Below are 21,491 nucleotides of genomic sequence, written 5' to 3' on the forward strand. Positions count from 1 at the left end.
TATAGAGTGGTAATTATACCAAATTGTCCCAACACTGTTTAGTGTTGCTAATATAAAGGGCACATTGTTGTTCTTGGAAATTACCTAGTGCCAGAAAACAAATCTAAATCTACTACCAAGATTACATCCTCAGAAGGTAACGCTGCTTACACATAAAAGGGATTCGTGATACAAGGAATACTAAGGTTATCTAATGCTTTTAGTCATATAATTGTGTTCATTCACTATATTTGAGAAACAGTATATTCCATATATTCATGTTGGATATTTGATTTTCATTTAATCACATTTTAGAGAATGTATTATCTATCCTGAACACATACACAGGTACTTACTCTGTAACTTTCTTTGACCCTAATTTTCCTTTTCTTCAGATGAGTGGGCTATTCCTGCTGCCACCATTTGTCATAACTGTTTTTCTTCTTAGACTTCAATAATGTGACTTCAATTCTTAATGTTCTCTTGAAACTTCACTCTGAAATTCACCTAATTCAGTGGCCCCATTTCAGTCAAAATTTTTCATGACCATCATAAGGCCTTTTTTTCCTTTTAATCAACTTCTTTCTTCTGTTTGCTTCCACTATGGCCCCCAAAAATTTGATGCTAAATTACCTACCTAACAAACACGTTGACCCACTTCTCCCTATCCCAGAAAGAAACTTTTTTCTTTTTTTCTTTATTCTTTTCTTTTATTTATTTATTTATTTTGAGACTGTGTCTCACTGTGTTGCCCAGGATAGAGTGCAGTGGCATAAACATGGCTCACTGCAGCCTCAACCTCCCAGGCTCAAGTGATCCTCTTGCCTCAGCCTCCAGAGTAGCTGGAAACACAGTCATGTGTAACCAAAGCTGGCTAATTGTTTTAGTTTTTGTAGAGGCAAGGTCTCACTTTGTTGTACAGGCTGAAACTTTTTTCATAAAACTCATGCTGAATCTTCTGTTTTGGAATATCATCTTCTCCAATCAAAATTCTACCCTTCTTTCAAGTTATACATTTTGGGTAATTATCTATTTCATGTATATTATCCTGTTATTGATATTGTCAATTTTTGAGAGTACTTTATTTTCTGGGGTACTCCTAAGTTATTGTTGAGCACATCATAAGTACATTATAAGAAATGTTTTGAATTAAACTTGTTATCCAAATAAGCATCTTTAATATTTCTGTGAAACCACAGAAATTTTATTAGGATGATAGGACATATTTTAAATTTAATGGCTAAAAAAAAGAAAAATAGTCAATTATGTAAATTAAACTCTCATGTCCCCAAATGCAAAATTTCTGGGAAAGAAAGGTGTGTAATGGCATATCTCAAGGGATGAATCCATTCCAGAAACATCAAAGAATAACACTTTAATCTTTAGAGCAATTAATATCCATTTCAAAACATTAAACCTTCCAAAATTAATATTAGCATCACATTTTACAGACACTTAATATTTTAACATTTCTACATTTTAATACGATTTTAATAGTATGAAAATAAAGCTATTATAAAAGACAGTTTACATTCTCACTAATTCTATATGATTTGGAGTTTCGTATGTAGCATAAAACTAAAGGATAGAAAGGATTAAAGGATACAAAGCATTTTAATTAAGAGCAAATATCCAAGTAAGAAAGGATGCAACTCAGATTTGAATCTTAATATCTATAAATATATTAATACAGGTGAAAACATTTCTGGCAGTTAACTAGGTTTGATTAAAATTGTCTTAAAATACAGCATTTCTTGAAACAATCTACTTTCACAGATTTAAAGACACCAAGTCTCTCCTTGTCTAGTGTTTTAACAACTGAAAAAATCCAGTTCAGACTCTATGCCTTCCCTGTGATGAAACACAACCTTCGTTGTGTCAGATCTCAGCTCTTAAATTTCCTTCTACTTCCTCTGCTGTTTCGTGCATTTTAAATGTGTGAGAGTAGCTTTCTCTATGCCTAAATTCCTACAACTTTTGAATATAAGTTATTCTCATTGAATGTTGAAACAATACAGAGTTGGGCTATTTCTTGTTTGGACTAAACTGCACTTTTGAAATATTTATATTACACATGAAGCTCACTGAAAACCTTCACAGGAAATAGCTAAAAAGTTATACAGCAGTTCCAGATCTCACAGAATTATCTCAGTTTTTATGAACACTAACTCAGGGTCAAGCTCTTTTACAAAGCCATGTAGGGGTACTAAAGGGTCCCTCCAGTTTTTAGAATGTTGCCTCTTACCTGGGATTCAAGAAGACTGGTTCCTCACCACGTCTATATTCTTATCTCAGTTGTCCATTTATATGTAGTCTGTTTTTCAGTTTTATTGTCTGATTCCTATTTATAGGGCAGTTATAAAAGTAGATTTGCTTAATAACATAGAAGAAGAAAGTATTCGACTTTGATAATCAAATTAATTCGGTGTGGCTTATGTCTCTCAACAGAAACTCATGTATTTTTGAAATTCACATTTCTTAAGCACTTTCTGTGATTTTCACTGATACAACTTTCATTTGGTGGTGTACAAATTATTTGTGTGCAGAACATCATCGTACCCTGCAGTGTAACTTACTCTTCTATGTATCTCCTTAGCACAGTGCCCACAACATTCATATGGGATTTCTTTGATAAATAAATGAATTAACAGATGACCTTTTCCTTGAGCAGTCTGAAATTACCAAGTGCTTTCATTCATTCTATAAATGACTTATCTATTTTGTCTTCAACTTTGTTGTGTTAATAACACCAAAAATTTCTAAGACAATTTCAAAGATGCAAGAGTGGTGATGGGCAACATTTTTGACAAGAGAGTCCATTTGAAGAATTGAGCAAATGTTTTCAACTATATTTTATGTATTAGAAAACATTTTGATAACCTTGCTCTTGCATTCATTTATTATTTACCTGACACATATGTTTCTTTCCTTTATGTTCTCTTCTTAGCTAAAATGTTGGGCTCGAAGTGGCTGGCAGCTATGGAAACTGATTTTAATACTATGATGTTTAACAGATATTACTGTTTAGTATAATAGCTTTTAGGTTAATATCTTTTGTCTTTTCTTAGTTTATAAGCACTTTCATTATTTTAAAAAGATTAACAGTATTTTCTTTAAGCAAGACATTTTCCATTGAAATGAAACAAATAGTATATATTTGATATATGTTATAGGAATTATGCCTCATTCTGCTTCCATAAAAATGCTCAGTTTTCATTATGCATTTTCTTGGCTATATCCAAAGAAGGATTTAAACAGAATGTTGAAGAATAAATATAGTTGTTAATAATTTCATAGCTGATTATTTATAAATTTCTTTGTTAAAATTACTTAGGACACAAAGGTCCAGATATTGAAGAGGTATTTTATTAAAATAGATCAGAGGCCAGATGTAGTGGCTCATGCCTGTAATCCCAGCACTTTGGGAGGCCGAGGCGGGCAGATCACCTGAGGTTAGGAGTTTGAGACCAGCCTGACCAACATGGAGAAACCCCATCTTTACTAAAAATACAAAATTAGCTGGGCGTGGCGATGCACGCCTGTAATCCCAGCTACTCCGGAGGCTGAGGCAAGAAAATCGCTTGAACCCGGGAGGCAGAGGTTGCAGTGAGCCGAGATCATGTCATTGCACTCCAGCTGGGCAACAAGAATGAAATTCCATCTCAAAAATTAAAAAAAAAAATCAGAAAGCAGAAATTAAAAAAAACAATAAATAAAACCATAGGAAACTGGAAAATACCAAAATCTGAAGGAACAAAATCACTTGCATTGTATTTAATGAAAACTAATATTTATTAGGGCTTAATATACGGCAGGTACTCATGTAAACATTTCACATGGATTAATTCAGTCTTTACAATACCCTTATGAGATAAACATTATTGTTATTATTATTATTATTAACATTCCTATTTTATAGATGATGCAATTTAGACAATAGAGGGTTAAGTAAATCACCTAAGGTCACACAGTAAAGTCATGGGCTCAACCTGACCACCCCTTTCTTCTTCTTCATGTCGGAGCATAGTAGGCACAACAGCATTAATTAAAAGTCATAGTCCACCTTACAACAGCCCAGTAATGCTATAGGTCTTGTGACCTATGGGCTACTGAGAAGCCCATTCCTACCATCACCCTAATGCTATGCCCATGGGTACTTGCTCCTGCTTGCTATACAAATTCAACTCTTCAGTCCCATTATGTCTTTCAGACCTAGGCAACATTATGTAAAATATGCCATTACCACAAAGGCTACCATGGACCTGGAAGATGCTAGGCTTACCTAGGGCATATCTGTGTAGGCTTCCTCAGTCAGGCTATATTGCAAAGCTGGGCAGGCCACATGTGACTTCCTTGTGCCCGGGACAACAATACAGACCCTGAAGCTCACAGAGCGGATCACAAAGCCCAAATATTTGCAATGGTTAAGAATAGTCTGGACGCAGAATAAAATCACGGTAACAATTTATACTTGGGCCAAGACAGTGTTTCTAAACTTTTCACAGTGATGTCTCTGTCAGGCTGACAGTGGATCACAATATATTTGTATTTTATAAATAGAAAGTGTCCTAGAACCAAATGGCTTTCAGGGCCAAATTTAACAACAAACTATTACTACTACTACTATGCTACTACTACTATCAGTAATATCATATTATATTATCAACACTATGATACTGGTATCACCACCAGCAGTAGTAATAATAAAAAATATAAGGGGGGATTCTGCATCTGCTTAGGTTGCAGAAAGTCACAGAGAATACTGATCACACACTAATTAAAAAAAGCTGAATAATCTACAAAATCATAACTTTTCATAAGTCCGTCAGAGCGCTGAAGTCACAAAGCAACCAAATAAATTGAATCCGAGTAACAAGCCCCTTCAAAGAGATACCACACACTACACACACACATACACACACGCAGAGAGAGAGAGAGAGACCGAAAGAGAAAAATTCACCTTTAGCAGAGAGCAGGACAGGTAGAGATCTTACGAAAGGTAAATGAAATCAGCTAAAATTTTAATGAATTATTAATGGCCAAGTGTGCCCTAGAAAATAACTTGAATTAGCTAGGAGTCCTAGAAACAAGGACAGTGTGATAGAGTGTGAACTCTGTTACAAGCCCTTTTCCATGGTTCTCCATCATGAGGAAGATTTGGGATGAGGACAAAGGACCTTGAGAAGCATGCAGGAGAAAGGTATCTGCTGGGGCCCAGGTGCGAAGCCCCACTCACTTCCTGTTAGACCCACATCTAACAGGAAGTGGAGCCTTCCTCCACTGGGGAGGAGCTGTGAGCACACTCATGCTCAGCTCCCCAGGCCCAGGGAAAAACGCCCTGCTTCTGATTCTGAGGAAGAGGTACAAGGAAGACCTGTGTGCCATGGAAAGGGAGGAGGAAGCCTCTCATGAACCTAGACACATGCAAAATTCATTGCCTCTGGGCAGCAGGGAAAAGCAAAAATTCTCTGCCTCTGCAGGAAGGGTAGGAAGCCATTTGAAGCCCAGGATGTTGCACTGACCAGAAGAGGCCCTTCAGGTAAAATCAGCCACAGACCCAAGGCTGAGTTTGTGTTTTGCGGATGGGAGATACAGGAAGTCTTCAAAACTTAGAGACAGGGAGCCTGCCTAAGACAGGCTGGAAGTGGATGACTAGGGAAAACAGCAGAGCAATAAAACAAAGTGGCCTATGAGTTCTGTAGAAACACATTCACTCGTGGCTACCTTGGTCTATAGCACTTTTTAGGAATGAGAGACTTGCTTAATAATAATCAGGAAATTTCTAAGTTCCAGAAATAACTCAGTGTTCCCACCTTTTGCTTTTAATCTTTCATAATATAATGTAGTTATTAAAAGTAAAATGTTATTTTCAAAGCTAGATAAAGACTGAAGGAAATGTTTGTTGACCAGGAGCTACAAAATTAAATAATACTTTTATATGGTGAATTATAGTTCAAAGGAAACATGTTTACATACATTATGTTGTCTGATCCTCAAAAATAGTCTCATTGGACAAAGTACTTTAGAAAAAAAAAAAATCCAGTAACGACACAGAAGAAGGAGGTTTCAGCCTTAGTCTAATACTAAGTAGCACTATCCGATGAGTTACTGTATATTATTCTGGGATTTTATTTTTTTAACTGTAAAATGAAGTTTGACCAGGATAATGGATCTTAAATTTTTATATGCATAAAAATGCCCTGAGAAAATTATAAAATGCAGATACTACACAGCCCTTCTAAATCAGAGATTCTTTGTCAGTAGGTCCTGGTGTTTCTCAAATAATCAATTCATGTGGTCTTAGGTATTAGCTTGGAGAAGTAGGCTGTACACTAATTTCTAATACCCCTTTTGGTTCCAACAGTCAATGAATCTAAGCAAGTGGAAGAGATATTATTGTCCCTATTTTCCAGATCAATGAGTCCTGAATGTCAAGTAACTAGCTTAGTTACTTGACAACTATCATAGTGATAGTAGTAGAGAAATGCAATTAAAACTAATGTCTTCAAATTCCCTGTTTGGTACTTTGCTCTTAAACCAGTTGGCACACTGTGGCAAAGACTGTTATAACTGTGGCAAAACAGTTATAAACTGTTGGTTTCCCTTTTTCTTCTAAGCATATAAACAAACTAGATTTACTGATTTGCCATATGATGAGTTTTGACCAATAGAATGTAGGCAGAAGTGAACTCCAATTAACACTTATCCATAAAATCCTGTCACACATAATCCTTCCAGGCTTTTTCCTAGCTGAAAACTTAGTGGAGATGTAGTTGAGAACCCAGAAGGGGTGGAACCACAAGATGGACTGGGCCTGGGTTCTTGAATCACTGACTGGGGCGTAGTCCCCACCAGCCACATCCTTCAGTGGGCCCGTGTTTCATTATGCTGTGAGCAAGAAGTAACCTTCTGTTGTGTTAGGCCACTGAAAAACTGGGTTGTTATTTAGCAGTTAGTCTACCAGATACACAGCCCTCTCACATTATACCTCTGTAAGATAACAAGATTGCAAAAAAAAAGCAACTTTGAGATAATAACCTGTGTTTCTTTTAGTTTTTGTTTTGTTCTTCTTATCCATTTTCCTTTCCTTTCCTTTCCACAGGTAGGTAACCCCTGTGTACATTGCCTCAGGGATCAGAAGGTGGCATGGTCTAAGGACTAGGGAAAACAGCAGAGCAATAAAACAAAGTAGCCTTTGAGTTCTCCTTGTTTGACTTGCAAAAGGCCAAGGCCAGGAAAAGGAGAGAGTTTATTAGAGTTTATCAGGCTAAATGTTTTAGCCAAAAACATGAAGGAAAAGGCTTTCCCAAAGATTAGAAAGGGCTTGGCCAGGGCTGTATGGAAGGTGATGCAAGCTGTGGCAGAGGTATTTTTCCTGCCCTTAACCTTCACCCTGTCAGTGAACTTTATTTCACTAGGGCTAGATATGGCAATACCTACATCTCTGTACCTAAGGGCTTGTTTCTCCAGAACTGAAGAAAGCCTGACTGCCCCATGACAAATGCAGGCAGAAAGTGTGGAGGAATCAACTCCATCCCAGAAACCCCTCAGAGTCATTGGTTTACTTGTGTGTTTCCCTTTGTCTTCTAAGGTTATAGAAGAACCTCTCAAGAATCGGTGTATAAATACCCCAGTTCCCTCTTCCCTGCAATGTGATAATCCTTTGTCAGCATTTCTGTGTAAGATGCAGCTCCAGACTCCCACTGGGTTAATAGCATACTCTAGACAGTCTTCCTTTTTCTGCATTATTTTCCCTACATTCCTATTGGTACTTTCAGCACTTCCCAAATAGACTTCTTGAATTCGAATCCTTGTTTCAGGATCTCATCCTGGGAAATCCAAACTAAGACACAAACAAAGAAGCCCATGGATCTTAAGGCAGACAGATTGCCTGCATCTACTCCTAGACTGGAGAAACTAGGAATGCTTCAAGATCTGAACGTTTCATGTGATATGGGTGCAGAAGCAGCTTACACCCTGTTTCTTGGAAAAAACCAACAGTGTTATGGCAAGATTTTCAGGAAGAAATGGTGTCATGGTGTGCCTAAGCAACCAAGACCATAAACAAATCACAAAATATCCATGTCCAAAGTTTGGCATAAAAGGTATAAAAAGTTGAAAGGCATGAAGAAGTGATCTTAATCTGATGGTCTCAGCCACATCCCATATAAACCAAAAAAAATGAAATCCATATTCTACCAGACACTTTGACCTAGTGAAGATTAGGGATGTAATCTAGATTTGAGTAGAAATGGGAAGAACACTGATAAAAGAAAAAAACTGATAAAGTCCTATCTGTTCATAGCTGGGGACCCAAAGATCCATATTAGATTTTATTATAGAAGGTAAAAAATATTATATTGTACATCTGAGCTTGAAAAATAAGATTCACACCTTCTATAATACTGTGGTGTGTTGGATTATACTTTACTGTTATTTGTTCCTTCTCTATTAAACCTTTAGTGCATCCTGTGGGAAAAGTATTAATTCCTGCCTTGTGATGTTGGGCTTGGTTTTATGAAATATTTTAAGCAATGGAAGATGAGGTATCCTGCCAAATGTTAAGTTTGAGCAGAATACTTAAATGGAACTGTGTGTTTCTTTTAGGAGTGTTAAAATAAAATAAAATGGAGACCATAAGCTCTTGAGAATCCCCTGGGCAGACAAAACCAGTTAGGCCATGCAAGCAAAACTTAGCTATTTCTTGTAAATTCCTCTGATAATCATGAATAAAACTTAAATCGCCTTCCAAAAATGGTATAAGATGATCACTTTTTATCAATGCTCTGCTATCTGAAAACCCCCATTGTAATAACCAGTTATTATAAAGGTTAAATAACTTCCTCATTTTTCATTAGTTAGCCTGTAATGCTATGCTTCTGAGCTTCTTAACACTTTCAGTATGAAGTTTCCCTGTTCATGAATTGTTCTTTTGTATGCACAATAGATTTTGAAATTTTTTAACTTGATCTGATTTTATTTTTGACAGTAACTATCTTTTCAGTTTGGGTCCCAAAATGAAGAGTTATGTGGAGCTCAAACTACCTGACCTGCAACATACATGTACTGTGAATGAGAATAAATTCTTGATGTTTAAGCCATTGAAATTAATGAGATACTTATTAGCAAGCAAACCTGACTAATACACATACCAAGGGAGGAAACCAGATCAAAACAATGAGGAAAATGTCTTAATACCTGAATTATTATGGCATCTCCAAAAACGAGGGCAAAACTCCAGTTAATTTTTTAGTGGTGCCAATATTCTGTGTCCCACACCGTTTTTCGCTGTTTTTCCTCTCTGAAATTCAAGACGCAATTCCACTAATAATGTGATTGAATATATCAATATGTGTGGATGGGAGAAAAGGAATGCAAAACTAATGCTATTTTAAAGCTTTCTATGAAGAAGTTTTCATCTCATTATCATGAAAAGTTGGAAGGCATTCTCTTTTTAAATGATTGTAAAGTTTAAATGCAAGTTGGGAGTCCACATGAATGCCTAGAACTATGAGTCACTAAAAAATCCTGGAAATGCTGTTAAAAGAGTTCTACACTCCTCCCAGCTAAGCCTTTCTGAAAGCATTCTAACTCTATGCAACGTGAGGCGTAGATGGGATACAGCAGATTGTCAAGTTTTTGTTTGGTATTTTTTTCCAGCTTTATTGAGGTATAATTGACAAAAAGTGTATATGTTTATAAGGTACGGCATGATGCTTTGATATATGTATGCATTGTAAAATGATTACCGTCAAGCTAATTATCACATCCATCACCTCACATAATTATCATTTTGTGTGTGTGTGGTGAGAACATTTAAGATCTCTTAGCAATTTTTAAGGATACAATAGAAGCACTGTACAAAAACTGTAATAACCATGCTGAAAAATAGATCTCCAGAATGTACTCATCGTGTCTAACTGAAACTTTGTACTCTATGACCAGCATCTCCCATTTCTCCCCTTCACATTGGTGCCCCCTCCAGCCCCTGGCAACCACCATTGTACTCTCTGCTTCTACGAATTAGACTTTCTTAGAGTTCACATATAAGTAAGATCGTTCAGGATTTGCCTTTCTGTGTCTGGCTTTTACTTATGATAATGTGCCCCAATTTCATCTATGTTGTTGTACATGACAAGATTTTCTTTTTTTTAAAGGCTGAATTTTCTATTGTACATAGACTGTATATATATGTAAATATAGAGAGTAGAATAATATATACATATATATATATTGCAATTTATTTATCTATTCATATGTCAGTGGATGCTTATGTTGTTTCCATATCTAGGCTATTGTGAATAATGCTGCAGTAAACATTGGAGTGCAGATGTCTGTTTGACATATCAACATTATTTCCTTTGGCTATATAACAAGTCGTGGGACTGCTGAATCACACAGTAATTCTGTTTTTAATTTTTCAGGAACTTCCACCCTATTTTCCATAATGGCTCTACTAATTTATATTCCTGCCAGTAATGTACAAGGGTTTCCTTTTCTCCACATTCTTGCCAAAGCTTATTATCGTTCCTCCTTGAGATAATAGCCGTTGTAACAGGTGTGAGGTGATATCTCACTGTGATTTTAATTTGTGTTTTCCTGGTGATTACTGATGTTGAGCATGTTTTCATATACCTGTTGGCAACCTGTATGTCTTTTTTTGAGAAGTATCTGTTCAGATTCTTTGACCACTTTTAGGTCAGATTACTTGTTTTCTTGCTATTGATTTGTTCAGTACTTTTAAATCTCCATGAACAATCTTTACCGTATAGATTGAAAGCTTATTTGTAAGGTGGTTCCTTTCACATTCACTTCAAAAATCAAAAGTTCTTAGATAATAGATTAAAAAATAAATAGTTGAGTATGATAAGAAGAGTACATACTCGTCATGCCATGAGATCATCATTGAGTGTTGGATTTCGGCAATCATTTGCTAAATGACACCATCAAGTGCTGAAAGAATATGTACTCTTAAATTTTATATTTTAATCATTTTACATTTTCTTCATATGGATTGTTTTTGCAGTCATTTAAGTGACAAATTTTGTTTGTGGTTTATTAAAACACATGAAGTATTTAGCTTCATGTATTTTGTATATGTTCTCTTGACTTACTGTCATACACAATTTTAAAACATAAAACCATAACCATCCTCCTTTTCTTCATCCTGCCCCAGAAAAATTTCGATAAAAGACAGAAATATTTAATGACTCATTCGAATGTATTTTTAGGCAAAGAAATGAGCTCCTGTCATTAACTTTCCATACTCTCACCTCCAAATCTGCCAACCTTCTGCTCTGCAGTCCCTACTAATACAAAGTATGAACTATCCATGCTCCTGTGCAGCATGGGACCAATCCCTTCACTTCTGGCCTGCATCTCAGGCCTTCTTCATTTCCCAGACCTGCTACTCTAAAGTCACTAGTGTTTCCCTTTCTACTAGAATTTTTTCCACCAGCAAATAGTAGAGGCATAGACTAAATGGTGGAGCCAGGTGCCTGTGGAAGTGACACAGACTCTTCTTACCTGGTCACCAAACATGTTTCGTCATCTTACTGGGCACACAATTAGCCTACGTGTCTCAGCCTCCCCTACATTTAGGAGTGGTTATGTTACTAATTTCTAGTCGATGAAATGTGAGCAGAAGTGATGTACCACACTTTCAAGTCTGTCCCACGGAAACCTCCTATGTGTTATCCTCCGTGATATTTAATTTCCCGGGTGGACGCAGACAATGACAGTGAAGTTGGAAGTCTTGTTTTGAAGATAATAGTTCTGGAAGAGTCCTTAAATCCTACTAGGAGAAAACCTGTTTGCCAATCAGGACTTACTAATTAAGACACTGCATGAACAACAAGTAAAAATTTGGGTTAGTCTGTTAGAGCCACTACCATTACCTTAACTAGCCAAAGTGGTAAGAGTAGAAACAAGGAAACCAGTTAGAGGCTATTGCAATACTCTAACTCTCTTCTTCTGAAAACTGAACTCCTCAAAAGAATTACCAGTTTCTCCACTTATTTTCTTCCAGTCTTTCATTTTCATGTCACCAACAAAACCTCTCTTGACCTTCACATTGCAAAATCTAATTATTGATTCACAATCTTAATTTTACTTATCTATCACCACTAGTTTCACAGTTGACATTCCCTAGGTACAAATACCTTTTTCACATTATGCTCTGTCATTCTCTCCTGACTCTATTCCTTCCTCACATTCACAGCTCAACCCTGCACAAACTTATCTTTGCAGGATCTTGCTTGTCTTCCTGATCTGTACGTGCTTCAGTGACCTTGGGCTCATTGCTCAGACCTCCGTTCTTCTGTCTCAGTCTCTAGGTAATGCTCTCCAGTCCATGACTGTAAATAACATCTACTTGATGGTTCTCCCCCAAACTATAACTCCAGCTTACCCTGTCACATGGGATTCCATATGCAAATATTCAGTGACCCACTTATCAAATCTGCTGTATGTCCCATAGACATCTCAAACTTAACATGCCCCCAAACAAATTTGATTTTTTACCACCCTGTCACTTGTTCCTCTCCTAATGGCCCCTATCTCAGTAGCTTCATTCTTCAGTATTCTAATCAAAAGCCCCTTACTACTCTGTTCATCCCATGTCTCTTATACAATTTACTGGAAAAGTCTGTCAGCTTACTTTCAAAATATATCCTAAATCTACCTCTTCTTCCAACTCTCATCACTACTCTCTTAATCCAAGTCATCATGACTTCTCTCCTGAATTATTTAGTAGCTTCTTACTGAACTCCCTGATTCCACTCTTGTCTTTCTAGTATCTGTCCTGAACATATTAGCCAGAGTGATGCTTTTGAAACATAAGTTTAACTATGTAATTCCCTTGTTCAAACTCACCAATTGCTTTCCATTCCACACACAATACAACTCCAAGTGCTTATCAGGGCCTACAGGTCCCTATATGAGGGGTCTTTTAAAAACTCATGGAAAATGTGTATTATGAAAAAAAAAGCTATGCATAGATTTGATTTTGATTTTTTTTTTGGTACCAAAAAAAAAGTTGTACTAACTTGTTATAACATGTGTGAATAGGATTTAATTTGAGGCACTAAGAAGAGTAAGACATCAGTTTGAAAAGAGCCCCTATCAGAGCAATATGAATTCTGCTAAAATAGAGGCAAGAACAAACATCAAATTTATGGTGAAGCTTTAGTGGAAGACTGATGAAATCATTGATGCCTTATTAAAAGTTTATGAGGATAATGCCCCCCACAAAAATTAGCAGTTTATAAATGGCTAATTCATTTAAGAAGGGAAGAGATGATATTGAAGAAGCCCAAAGCAGCAGACCAATTTTCAAGGAAAAAGTTAATTTTATTTGTGCTCAAATTGAAAAAGACCTACAATTAACAACAGAAACAATAACCAATACCATGGACATCTCAATTGGTTCGACTTATGCCATTATCATTGAGAATGATTATTCTGCTTCTTTTAAAAATTTAAAGTTGAACAAACTTTTCACTCAGTAGGTTCCAAAACCATGGCACCTAAATCACTGCCTCTAAGAGCAAAGCTTTCAATGAAGATTTTCAACAAGTGGGACCAAGATCCTGAAACATTTCTTCAAAGAATTATAACAGGAAATGGAACATGGATTTACCAGTATGATCCTGAAGATGAAGCACAATCAAAGCAATGGCTACCAAGAGGTGGAAGTGGTCCAGTCAAAGCAAAAGTACCAGTCAAAGCAATGGCTATTGTAAAAGATTTTGGGGATTCTCAAAGCATTTTGTTTATTGACTTTCTGGAGGGCCAAAGAATGATTACATCTGCCTATTGTGAGTGTGCTTTGAGAAATTTAGTTAAAGCTTTAGTAGAAAAACACCTGGGAAAACTTCACCAGAGAGTCCTTCTCCACCACAACAATGCACCTGCTCATTCTTCTTATCAAACAATGTCAACTTTGGAAGCGTTTCTATATTAAATCATTAGGCAGCTGCCTTACAGTCTTGATTTGGCTCTTCTGACTTCCTTTTATTTCATAATCTTAAAAAATCTGTACAAGGCCTCAACTTTTCTTAAGTTAATAATGTTAAAAAGACTGCATTGGCATAGTTAAAAGCCCCAGGACTCTCAGTTCTTCAGGGATGGAGTAAATAGATGGTATCATCACTTACAAAATTGTCTTGAACTTGATTGGAATTATTTTGAAAAATAAAGTTTACATTTTTTGTTTGGCTCTTTTAATTCCATTTTTCTATGAACTTTTTGAAGTCCCCTCATATATTCTGGCTTTTGGCTACATCTGCAAGTGCTACTCTTACTACCCAGCTCCTGGGCTCCAGGCCCATTGGCCACCTGCTGGTGCTCAAACACACTTTGCACATGTTTCTACTGCCTGAAATGTTCTTCTCCCTACTATCTATTAATACACTGTTCATTCCTGCACTCTATTTAGGCCTTTGCTGAAATGGGTCCCTTTTAGAGTTCTCCTCTGACTCACATGTTTTTAAAAATGTGCCCTTCCCTCAACCATCACTTTCTGTCCTCTTGCCATGTACTATTTTCTCTTCAGAACGTTTAATACTGCCTAACACTTATGCATTTCTTTGTTTATTTATCATCTATGTCTCCACCCTCTAGAATGTAAGCTTTATATGTCTAAGACTTGATCTGTTTTTATTTTACTGCTATATCCACATTCAGTAAATATTTGTTGAGTGAATTTTAAAAATGGAGTGAAGTGGATAATAAGGGAAAAGTGAAAACATTATTATATAATAGGCTTAGTAGAAGTCAGTAAGCCTCTAGCTTTTTAAAGAAAAAGGCTATTTAATATTTTATGTGCAACTAATCCTAATGACTGACAAAGTGGTTGTAGTACACAAAGGTGGTTCACACATGTTTGTGGGAAAGAAAAGTACTACTAAGTTACTTCTATTTTTAAAAAATTATTTCTTAAATAAGTACCATAAAAAGTCAAATCATGATATCTCTTAATCGATTATTAACAATGTTTATTAAATGTCTACTATGTGTCAGACATTGTTCTAGTTCTTGAGGACTCAATCATGAACGAAATTGACAAAAATTCCTGAACTCATGCAATCTATACTGTGGGATCATTGACTTATGGGTAGTTTTTCTTTCTTTTTTTAGCTTATTTTCTAAATTTTCTAAAATGTACACACACTACTTTGAAAAATGAAAGAATTTATTAATTTTATAATAATTAAAATGAAAATATTTTTAAATACAAATAAATAGCCAGATTTTCAGACAGTCGTAATCAAATCCAAACTAAATATCTATGACTTCCAAATATTTGCCATCAGAAAATCATCACTTTCTCTGCCCTTCTTCCTAAATGTAAATCTTGTGGTGTTTGTGTGATTTTATTTTATAGTCCTCTGTTTTATGTAGCTTATTTAAAATCTTGTCTGGAATTAGCTGGGATATAAATGTAACATAAACTGAATTATAGAAAACAACACATACAGCACTTTAACATGAGTACCAAGACTTACTGTAATCTCTCACCAAATAATCTGGGGATAATTCCCTTTCAGACACAACTGGGCCAAATATATTCTAATTCCATAGCATCTATTTTCCTGTGGCTTTCATAGCTAATCTTTGAACCTGGTAGGCAATGCGTGGAATTAAGAAAAATCTTTCCCTTTAGTGTTTCTCTGCCACTCTGAAAAATATTATGCCTCTGGCTGAGACTTCCCATGTTGAGCCGTAGACTCTCCAATCCATTCGGAGATCTTACAGATACCTCCAACTAGATAATTCCCCTTCTGACTTCATCTGCTCCAACCCTTCTGAGCTCCTTTTCTTTCTGAGTTACCTGTTCCAAGGAAGGTGTGCTACTATCTATCTACCCATTTGTCCATGCCTGGAATGCAAATGTTTCCTAAACTGCACTCCCTCCTACTTCCCACATTATCGCTTCTGTATGTTTACTTCCTAAATTTCTTTAACGTTGGCCCATTTCTTTCCATCCTTTTTCTGCTCTCTTAGTTCAGCCTCTCTTCATTACCCAACTGGCCTCATGCAGCTGACTTAGAAGTGGTCTCCCGTCGGCCGGGCGCGGTGGCTCGTGCCTGTAATCAAAGGACTTTGGGAGGCCAAGGCAGGCAGATCACGAGGTCAGGAGATCGAGACCATCCTGGCTAACACAGTGAAACTCCATCTCTACTAAAAATACAAACAATTAGCCGGGCGCAGTGGCGGGTGCCTGTAGTCCCAGCTACTCGGGAGGCTGAGGCAGGAGAATGGCATGAACCCAGGAGGCGGAACTTGCAGTGAGCCGAGATAGTGCCACTGCAGTCCAGCCTCGGCGAAAGAGCGAGACTCCGTCTCAAAAAAAAAAAAAAAAAAAAAAAAGAAGTGGTCTCCTGTTTCAACTTCTTCTTCATTCCAGACTATTCACATACCCCAAAGGTTCCAGCATACAATTCTTACCTGCTTAAATATCTATGCTGGTTTTCATTACTATCTGTATGTTACCCAAATGTTTTAACATATTTACAAAGCCCTCATTATCTTGTTACTCTCGAGCCTGTCTGGAGACTAACTGTCTCTCCAGCCTGATTTTCACAATATACACCTCTTACCTCTTCCCTTTCCAATATTTTATGCTACAACCATATCATGGAACTAGAGCCATGTTGTGGTTTCCTGAACACGCATGCCATGCTTTTCTTACCGCTAGCTTTCTGTACATGGTGTTCTCGTTCCTCACCTACTTTCCACACACGCACATTTGCCCTTTTACTTTATGAACTTTAGCTAGCCCTTTATCTTAGAGATTGTCTATTCTTGGAGGAACTTCATTTCCATCTGAGACTATTTAGATGTCCATTCTACATGAGAAAAATTCACACTTAACCCATCATGGCCCTTGTCATTTCATAACAGAATTCCCTTCCCTGTGAGATTGTAAACTGCCTGAGGGCACAGTGTTTGGAAGGCGCTTGCGAGATGTTATTTTATAAAGATTTATTAAAATGAATAAATAAATAAATGAACAAATAGGAAATTGCAAAATGGTATGGGACACCTGAGAAAGACATGGAATCCTGCGTATCTGAAAGAAAATATATTATTTTGGGTTGAGAGGAAAAGAACACCTCTAGAAAAATTTTTAAATTGATGGAAAGATTGATGACAGTCACTTCTAGAGTGGTTTCCAAAGGACAGTTTCTAACCATGGGAAAGATTTAAAGTTGAAAGTAAAGAGACAGAGAACAATTCAAAGCGTTTTCTGGTGGGGTTAGAAAAATATGATGGAATCAAAGATAACATGTTGGCAGCTTTAGGGAAGCACAAAATTGTTGATAACAGGTGTAAGGAAAGGAAAGGTTAGAAGTTGAAGAATCTGTACTTTTCAATCTATACTCCTTCCTTCATACTATTCTGATTTGGAGACTATGCAAATGTATAATGTATCCAAAATTACACTTTAAAAAAGATAAAAGAAATTAACTATTAGGAAGATGAGTAAAATATTCATCCTTCTGAATTTAAAATGGCAGGAAAACAATAGAAAAATAATCAATAAAACATAAAAAATAGATAAAATTCATTTTTCTCTAAAGAAAATCGCAAAGAAAGTTTGGAAAGAGAGTATAAAAGGTGGGGAAAAAAGCAATTTATTTAAGATGCCAGTCTCCTTTACAGAAAAGGATTAATAAAGCTATCACATGTAATATTTTAAAGATAATTTTCTGGACAATTCTGAACTTTACATCAGTGAATGGGAATGAATAATCAGAGAAGATAAGCATAAAAGTAAATATATTCAGGCATTATCTCTCTGCTTCCACTTCTTAACCTTCATTAATTGACATTTGAATTTTAAATTTTTTAAAAATGTAGGTGTATTTTCCTCCTGAATTTTAATATAGTGGGTTTTCATTTAAATATAGATATTCTAATAACATTTTTAAAAATCAGAGTTTGCTCCTTGAGCCTATTTATTTTACTTTAAAATATTATTTTTATTTCTTTTCTAGTCACAAAGTGAATGTATTTATGTTACAGATCCTTAGGATGACAATGAAAAAAAAAAAAAAAAGCAAAGAAAAAAGATTGAAACCATCAGTAATACCACCAGCCCACCAGCCAGAGCTAACAAAGCCAGCTAAACTGCCATGTTGGTACTATACAGAGGTCTGGTATTCAGGAAGAAAGTACTAGGAAGGCTACCATGATTATTTTTGGAGGATATTCATGCTAGTTGGTCTAAACTTCATTTTGACTGCCTAATACTAAATTGGACTAGTTTAAACACTTTTATTATTGCCACTGATGATACCTGTTTTCAAAATGAGATAACTCTATATTTCCATTTTATGGAGATTCTATCTCATAAATAAAGCAGATAGAATTTAGACCTTATTGATCCTTAGTACTATCAAGTATAAATAGGGTTAGAAAATCCCAAAGGGTAGTGGCGCATTGGGTTAGTGGTCCATGAAATTCCTAATCTTTCTTACCATTCCATATGAAAAAAGTAGTTAAAGACATGAATAGACAATTCTCCAAAGAAGATATGCAAATGGCCAACAAACATATGAAAGAATACTCAACATCACTAATGATCAGGGAAATGCAAATCAAAACCATAATGTGATACCACCTGACTTCCGCAAGAATGGCCATAATGAAAGAGTCAAAAAACAGTAGATGTTGGCATGGATGCAGAGATCAGGGAACACTTCTACACTGCTGGGGGGAATGTAAACTAGTACATCCACTGTGGAAAACAGTGTAGAGATTCCTTAAAGAACTAAAAGTAGAACTACCATTTCATCCAGCAATCCCACTACTGGGTATCTACCCAGAGGAAAAGAAGTCACTATTCAAAGAAGATACTTGCACACACATGTTTATAGCAGCACAATTCACAATTGCAAAATTGTGGAACCAACCCAAATGCCCATCAATCAACAAGTGGATAAAGAAACGGGGGTATATATATATGATGGAATACTACTCAGCCATAAAAAGGAATGAATTAACAGCATTTGCAATGACCTGGATGTGATTTGAGACTATTATTCTAAGTGAAGTAACTCAGGAATGGAAAACCAAACATCATATGTTCTCACTGATATGTGCGAGCTAAGCTATGAGGGTGCAAAGGCATAAGAATGATACAGTGGATTTGGGGACTTGAGGGAAGAGTGGGAGGGGGGTGAGGAATAAAAGACAACAAATACGGTGCAGTGTATACTGCTCAGATGATGGGTGCACCAGGATCTCACAAATCACCACTACAGAACTTACTCATGTAACCAAATATCACCTGTACCCCAATAACTTATGGAAAAATAAAATAAATAAAAGATAAAAAATAAAGCATAAATGGATGCTATAAATACAATAAAATAAAACAAAACTATTGAAATTTGTTTAGCCTGTGTCTCAGGGGACACTGAAGTTGAATCTAAGTCTTAATACATTGGAAGAAATCCCCTAAACATCCACCCACTCATTCATCCATTCGTTCAGCCGATATTCAGTTATTGTCTATGCAGTGAGTCTAAGTCAAGTCACTATCCAAAGTAATGAAGAGATATCCTTAACTCAGATTTACACTGAAGGTATACTTTAGTAGTATTACTAGACAGTCAGCTTTTTTTTTTTTTTCTTTTTTGAGACAGAGTCTCGCTCTGTCACCAGGCTGGAGTTCAGTGGTGCAAACTTGGCTCACTGCAACCTCCGTCTCCCGAGTTCAAGCGATTCTCCTGCCTCTCAGCCTCCTGAGTAGCTGGGACTACAGGCACGTGCCACCACACCCAGCTAATTTTTGTATTTTTAGTAGAGACCAGTTTTCACCATGTTAGCCAGGATGGTCTCGATCTCCTGACCTCGTGATTCATCTGCCTCGGGCGCCCAAAGTGCTGGGATTACAGGCATGAGCCACCGTGCCCAGCTGACAGTGAGCTCCTGATGGCAGATCTGTGCTCAATCTCAACATTTCATATATGCTCAGGTAGAGCTCTCATTTGATGAATGTTAAACACATTTTTCACAGAGGTCAGTCTTAAGGCTGATATCATTTATTATTGATAATTGAAGCCATTTATAGAACAATTAAGGCTTTGTGATAAGTGCCTTTAGATATTATTTTATTTAATCCTCCTGTAATTTTGCAATAACCATCTAGCAAATAAGTAGCATTTATCCTATTTTTTTAAAATTATTTTCCATTTTGTTTTTATTTTTTGAAGAGATGGTGGTGTCACTATACTGCCCAGGCTGGTCTTAAACTCTTGTCCTAAAGAAACCCTTCCACCTCAGCCTCCCAAACTACTGGGATCACAGGCATGAGCTACCTCATCTGGACAAACCCCATTTTAAAGATGGGAAGGTTTAAGTGACTCATTCAATGTCATATAGCTGGTGGCAGCAAAAGCAAACTTAGAGGGCATGTCTATCAAACTTGTAAGCCCATATTCTTGCTATGATCTAACAGTGTCTCTTGCTTATCTCCAGTTTGTAGACTATCAGAGAGGTTAATACAATGGGCTCTGAAATTAACCTTATAGGGTTTGAATTTCAACCCCAACATTTGCTGTATACCCTTTAATCTATCACTTAACATTTCCAAGCTTCAGCTTTCCCATATGAAAATGAAGACAGTAATATCTGTCTCCAGGGCTACTGTGAGAACTAAATGAGATAATTCATATGAAAGCATTTGCCATGTAATAATTGTTCAATGGGAATGAGACGGTATTTATGTGATGACACTGGCCTGTTTTATTTTCCTTAAAATACTTGTTTAAATATACATTACTCGTTAGAATTTACATATGTATACTTCTGTTCCTCCCTAATTATATCAATAGGCCAAGCTACAAGAATTCGACTTTAGATAAACACACTATGGTATAGAGATGGAAAATTATTTACTTATAGTCTCACAAAAGTAGAGGAATCAGGATATAGAACTCTGGTCTTTTATTTTAATTTTTCTTTTTTGAGATGGAGTTTCACTCTTGTCACCCAGGCTGGAGTGCAATGGCACGATCTTGGCTCACTGCAACCTGCAACTTCCACCTCCTGGGCTCAAGTGATTCTCCTGTCTCAGCCTCCTGAGTAGCTGGGACTACAGGCACCCACCACCATGCCTGGCTAATTTTTTTTGGATTTTTAGTAGAGATGGGGTTTCACCATGTTGGCCAGGCTGGTCTTGAACTCCTGACCTCATGTGATCCACCTGCCTCAGCCTCCCAAAGTGAGAACTTTGGTCGTTTTCCTGTAGTTCAAGTGCTACTTGTCCTCTACCATATTGCCTTATCTTTGCAGAAAACGAAATAAGAGAAAAATTATTTTTCTTTGTATGTAAAAGCTTCCCAACTAAAGACTGAAAAATATCACTGAGGCGGGTGTATAATCTCTTCCCCCAAGGCTTCTTCACAGTGTGTCAGAACATAATCAGTTTGTGATGACGTAGGTGATTTGTGATTATAGGCAATTGGTTGGACCAGATCACTTATTTTATTCCACTCTAA

At 36.5% G+C, this 21,491-nt stretch overlaps 1 long non-coding RNA gene across 3 annotated transcripts in view; it reads right to left on the minus strand.

The window, feature by feature from the left end:
• LOC134731426 (uncharacterized) overlaps nt 1–21,491 on the minus strand; it is an 86,681-nt gene that overhangs the window by 47,509 nt on the left and 17,681 nt on the right. For 2 of the 3 annotated variants that reach the window (XR_010113665.1, XR_010113666.1), the window contains exon 2: nt 2,225–2,320. This is a non-coding gene — a long non-coding RNA (uncharacterized lncRNA). Of the gene's footprint in view, nt 1–335; nt 2,321–21,491 lie in introns of all 3 variants that reach the window. The other variant, XR_010113664.1, reaches the window with a different exon arrangement.

Source organism: Symphalangus syndactylus, chromosome 9, assembly GCF_028878055.3.
Source record: "Symphalangus syndactylus isolate Jambi chromosome 9, NHGRI_mSymSyn1-v2.1_pri, whole genome shotgun sequence".
NCBI lineage: Eukaryota > Metazoa > Chordata > Mammalia > Primates > Hylobatidae > Symphalangus > Symphalangus syndactylus.